The sequence below is a fragment of the Micrasema longulum genome, unplaced genomic scaffold, assembly GCF_059751315.1.
Source record: "Micrasema longulum isolate JH-2025_06_02 unplaced genomic scaffold, ASM5975131v1 h1tg001257l, whole genome shotgun sequence".
Classification (NCBI taxonomy): domain Eukaryota; kingdom Metazoa; phylum Arthropoda; class Insecta; order Trichoptera; family Brachycentridae; genus Micrasema; species Micrasema longulum.
In genome coordinates, this window is record NW_028278444.1 from 491,700 (window position 1) to 497,699 (window position 6,000).

General features: G+C 34.9%; 2 long non-coding RNA genes across 2 annotated transcripts in view; one reads left to right on the top strand and one right to left on the bottom strand.

The window, feature by feature from the left end:
• LOC148276238 (uncharacterized) overlaps nucleotides 1–3,154 on the bottom strand; it is a 50,205-nt gene extending 47,051 nt beyond the window's left edge. The window contains exon 1 of the long non-coding RNA XR_015823823.1: nucleotides 1,986–3,154. This is a non-coding gene — a long non-coding RNA (uncharacterized LOC148276238). The remainder of the gene's footprint in view (nucleotides 1–1,985) is intronic.
• Nucleotides 2,847–3,189, top strand: LOC148276239 (uncharacterized). Its single transcript, XR_015823822.1, has 2 exons — nucleotides 2,847–2,955; nucleotides 3,028–3,189. It is a non-coding gene; the product is annotated as an uncharacterized LOC148276239 (long non-coding RNA).
• Nucleotides 3,190–6,000: the final 2,811 nt, after the last annotated feature.

Genomic DNA, 6,000 nt, shown 5'->3' on the forward strand with positions numbered 1-6,000 from the left:
GACAAGTCGTTTGCCCTGTGAAAGCATAATTCATTTCTTTAAGAGGTTCCTCATTTCTGTTGAAATATTGAGATAAAAAAAATGCTGAAAATTCCAGGCGAGGCGGCGCGCAGTTTTATGGCTGCTGGGGGAGGGGGTAACGTGTACGGGAAGCGAGGGAGGGGGGCGAGACCACGTGACGCGAATGACGATAGGCCAAAGTGTATTCGGACGGTGCCGACCGGCGGCCGCGGCGAGAGTGCTCTTTTATGATTTTACACTTTTATTAAGAAAAGTGCCGAAAGAGAAAAATGATTCAGAGTGTATTAAAAAAATCCTAATTGATTAAAAAAACAAATGCGGGTTTGTTGCAAATTCCATCAAACAATGAAATGCCAGAAGAAAGCCAGTAAAAGGGTAGTATTTTTTTACACCCTCTCCTAATTGGAGCACGTGGACATCGCCAGTTGCCTCCAGGAGACCCGATCGCCAGCCAGCTGTCTCGCCTCCTCCCACGTCAGTCCAGCGGCCCTTAGTTCCGCCGAATAAAGTCGAAAGATCGTCATCTCTTCATCTCGTCCAATCTCATCTTTATATTTTATTTATTTTATTTTATTTTTATTTTATTCAGAAAACATACAGTCATACAAAATAAGTATTAAAAACAACATTTTTTTAACATAAAAAGACCAATTAAGTTTTCATAAATTAAAAAATTTAATGTGACAAAAAAATAAAAATAAATAAGAATTTTAAGTGAGAAAAGAATAATTGTTGACATTTGCGTTTTCCATGGAGGTAATAAATTAAAATTAATAAAAATACCGAATGTACACTCCGGACCATCCACGCACACACATGAACGCACATATAAAACATACACAAACATATGCATTACATGCGGCACATATACATAGCATAAACCACTCAAGATGCACATTCAGCAACTATCCCAAATAATCGACCCCATGAAGAAATTTTCTGTACAAATGCAACGTGCAGTTAAAAATGTCTACATCAATACTGGGTCCGTTATACAGGTGTTTATCAAACCCTGTCACATCCGAAACCACGATTATCAGTATGAGCAAGTAGACACATTGGTACATTAAAATATATTTTTAGAATGAAAAAAAAAAAAAAAAAAAGAAATATAAAAAAAAGAATATAAAAAAAAGCAAATGGTTGCTTACTTCTGCAGGGGAGAAACGAGGAGGGGGGAGGGGGAGTCTGATACGCCGAAAATTGTGCGTCCGCGCTCCCCTCGCTTTTCCCCTGCAGAAGTACACAACCATTTGTTTTTTTAAATATTTTATTTTAATAAAATTATCTGATCTCAAATTTTTTTCAATATGTCTCTTTGTCCTACTGATCATCGTGGTTTCGGATGTGACAGGGTTTAAATAATACCCTGTATATAATTCCTCTGAACGTGTGATGTCACTGAACTCCTTCTAAACGGCTTAACCGATTTACGTGCGGTTTTCAGAGAAACATAGATCTTTGCGCTGTACGTGTTCGTAGATTTTAAAATCTTCAATTTTATGTGTAAAAGAGATGTAAAGAGCATAAATGTTTCATTCATCGATCTAACATTGTTGCATTCGAGGAGAATGCATTTCCAAAATATGGAAAGGTGTTGGTTTCTTATGAAAAAAAAGGTTTGTTTTTGAATGTTTACAAACAGCATTTGTTTTTGTGGATCTCAATCAGATTCTTTCCTTAATTTTCTTATAATTTCTACCCGTTTATTTGTTTTACTGGATTTTTAGTAACACTAAAATAATAGTCAATTCAATGCATTTTTAAAAATCGTATTCATACATAAGTATTCCCCTCTGTTGGTTAGAAGACCGGAGTTTGACGTTTGCAAAAAGAATGCCATTTTTTTTTATTTTTATTATTATTTTTTCCACGCCCATAAGGTATTTACACACATGAAAGTTAAACACAATATAAGTAGGGGACTATGAAATATTCTAGTGTGAAAAAAACCTTTTAAATACACCGCAAGACAAAAAAAATTACGAGTTTACCTGCTACCGCGCCCCTTGACTTTACTGAACCCTTTTTCTAAGAAATCCTTTATCGATACCTCTTTCTTTTGTTTAATAAATTAAGGACACTATGTGTCACCTTTCTACAATATTTACATTTTAAAATGTCTCAACAGTCTTGTTTTACCCGCGTTTGAGTGAACATAACACAACAATCATGGAAAGTGCAAAGCAAATGTCGATTGCGATAAAATCCAAAATAATCACATTGTCGCAAGAAAACATATCTAATTGTGAAATATCTCGTCGAGTTGGGTATTCAGAAGGTGCAGTGAGGTTTTTATTAAAAAAAATCCAAGAAACTGGATCCATAGAACGGAAAAAAGGAAGCGGACGGGGGCGCGTGACATCTGCCCGAGATGATCGCTTAATAAAAAAAATTGTTATGCGCGATCGATTTTTAACGGCACCTGAAATACACGCAGAGGTGCAGTCTACCAGCACATCAACATTTTCAGTAAAAACAGTGTCCAGGCGGCTGTTGGAGCATGGTTTCCAAGCACGGAGTCCCGCAAAGAAACCATTACTCACGGACAAAATGAAGAAGGCTAGACTGGATTGGGCGAAAGAGCACCAGAATTGGACCTTGGAGGATTGGCAAAATGTTGTTTTCTCTGATGAATCAAAATTCAACCTTTTTGGTCCAGACGGCAGAAAGATAGTTCGACGAAAACGTGGGGAAAGATATCATCCGTCGTGCGTCACTCGAACCGTTAAACATTCACCCTACGTGATGATTTGGGGGTGCATGACAGCATACGGTTTAGGACCTCTAAATTTTGTACAGGGTACGATGAATGCCATTCAGTACAAAAAAGTGTTAAAAAAACATATTATTCCAACAATCGAGGACATTACGCAGTATACCGCGGACCCAATTTTTCAGGACGATTCTGCGCCGTGCCATAGAGCCCGCACTGTGAGTACAAATATATATATTTTTAAATGCATTTTGTGACCACATGATAAATAATTTATTGTTTTTTTATAGATCAATGAATTCAAGGAGAAAATTGGCTTAAAATCGTTGACGTGGCCCGGGAATAGCCCTGATTTGAACCCGATAGAAAATTTATGGGCGATTATGAAAAAAAAAGTCGGGAAAAAAAATCAAAAAACATTGAGGAATTAAAAAAAAACTTAATTCAAGTTTGGGAAGAAGAAATAACATCAGAAATTTTAGATTCGCTTTACGCTTCTCTAAATAATAGAATTTTACATGTTATAAAAAATAAAGGTGAATTCACTAAGTACTAAATATTTTTAAATGTTATAAATATGTTTAAATGTAAAATACTTTAATTTAAAATAAAGCGATAAGAACCTACTTCTTAAATATGAATTAAAAAATAACATGTCTTTTATTATTCCATCACAAACACTCGACCATAAATGAACCGTTATAGGTCTCTAAGGTTCGGGTAATCTGATACCTGATATATAATGGCAATTTCTAAGTACAATTCATGAGTAAGATTTTTTATTTTAACCTTGAAATAACGAGTAGTCATCACATATGTCAAACAATATAAAAAAAACTAATTAAATATCAAGAATAATTCATTATATGTCAATTTTAGTTTTTTTTGAGAACTCGTAAATTTATTTGTCTTGCGGTGTAGTTCATATCACCCATGTCGAGAATCGAACCCGAGACCCCTAGGATGGTAGGCAAACGCGTTGGCCATTACACGACGAGGCTGACGAACTTCAAATTACTAAATAAATATAACAGTGTAAGTCACTCTCCAAGCACAAGAGCTAATCTCTTTTTTGGAAAGTAAAAGCTAAAACATTGAAAATTTATAAAAGTTGATTGTACAGAAAAAAAAACATGTATCAATTATGTAATTATATTTATCAATAAAAAAATAAATAAAATAAAAAAATACGAAAAAAAACATTATTTCGGGTATTGTCATTTTCCTCGTGACTATATTTAAATTAATCAATAATATTTTTACGTTTTTTATTTATAATTAGTTTTAAACAATAAAAAATTGCGATGGTAGCGCACTAAATTTAGTGAGCGCTCATTTGCGGTCGCAGGCCCTATGGCATGGAATGCTCTCCCAGCAGAGATGCAAGGCTGTGAGAGTGAAGTGATGTTTCGGAAAAAAACTTAAAACCCACTTGTTCTCTAAATCATTTGAATAAATCCGTAGCATGTGACAACAAAATAAATTGTTTTAATTAAATTACAAATTTAAAAGCTTCAATTAAATTAACTTAACAATATAATTTATTTATCTATATAATCACTATGTAAAGCGCCCTCGAGGTATTATATTACGAAAATGGCGCTACATAAGATATCCATAATAATAATAATAATGATATTTTTTTTCGTGCGACATCTGATAAATTTTCTACAAAGGTTTAAAATATGCATACTTTATAATGCCCGAAAACGAGACGTTTCGCGCCCTATGGGACAAACAGCACGTATGACGTTTCCGCGGTGTAGGTACTTGTACGCAATGTTTATTAGCGCACTCGGCGGGCATGCCGTGTGACGTCAAAATGACGTGGCGCCAACTGTGTGCCATTTTATTTATGCTCATTTTTAAACCCGAAATATATAATGAAAACTTGTTTTGAATACACTGACAGTTACATGATTAGAATAAAGAACTTCAGCCCTACGGGAAATTGGATACAAAAATGTTTTCTTGCGCGCGGTAAAAATTAGAGCATTAAATTGGACAGAAAGTTTCTTGAGAATGTACGAAAAAAAATAAATATTTAAATAAAAACGCACTACTTTGATCGACGACACTGGTTCATATGAACCTACCAATGATATGACGTAGGCAGAATGGTGAATGTTTCACAGTGTGTAGAGTGGCCACTTAAACTAGTCAATGGCAGGTCATAAGTCCTGTAAATGCCTAGACTTCAATATTCCCTTTTTAAATTTTTTTTTTTCTGTTTTTTTTTAATTTAATTTTTTATTTTAATATCTGTCAAACACTAAACATCATTGTAAAATTAAAATATAATGTAAATGGGGGGGGGCTAGATTACTTACCGCTCATAATATATATATATAGATAATAATAATAATAATATGTAATTAAAATTAAAATAGACCATAATTGGAAACGAGGAACAATAATCCAAATCGTCTATGCGCTCTGAAGCTGCAAGACGTGCTGGGATATTTATTTATTATATGGCGCCCATGAGGTGATTTCCACAAAAATGGCGCTATATAAATGATCTAACCATAATAATGAGGGCTATATCCGGTTTGCTTACCGTAAACGAACCAATCTGAATAATTGACAGAGAAGAATCTCTGACGTCACACGCAGATTTATTTCAGAAATACAAAACTTAAAAAAAACCTTAGCGCTGATAACACGATATGTGAAAATATAAAAAATACATATTTGGCATAGTTTAATAGGCTTTTCACAAATAAAAAATAAAAAAAGACACTGAACTTCCGCATTGTAAAATCAGCACTAAATATATATTATATTTTCAACATAATTCCCGACTTGTGAAAATAACCTATTAATTATTCGTGTAATGAAATATTGAGTGTAAAACCACCCTACAAACAAATACTGCGCGTCGGCCTTACCAGGAATCAGAATCCAACTCAGGAACAAAATAAAGGCTAGCGAACGCGCCAACCGCTACACATCAAAACGGACTAATATCCAGTCGATTTCTTCAGTTCAGGATTTTTACCCGAGAGTAGCCGTCGAGTCTACTACTACTTCTACCACTACCATCACGCCATTTCCCCGTTGGGGTAGGCAGAGAGAATGGACCGCCACACACGTCTATCCTGGTATACATTCCTAGCTTCTTCCACATTTATACATCTTGTCATAAATGCCCTTCGGGTCTGTCTGCTTTTGACATGATCAAACTTAAGATTTTGGCTTATCTGATCATGCCGCGTCTTCCTTGGTCGCCCTCGTCTCGCGTTACCGTTCATTTTTGCCAT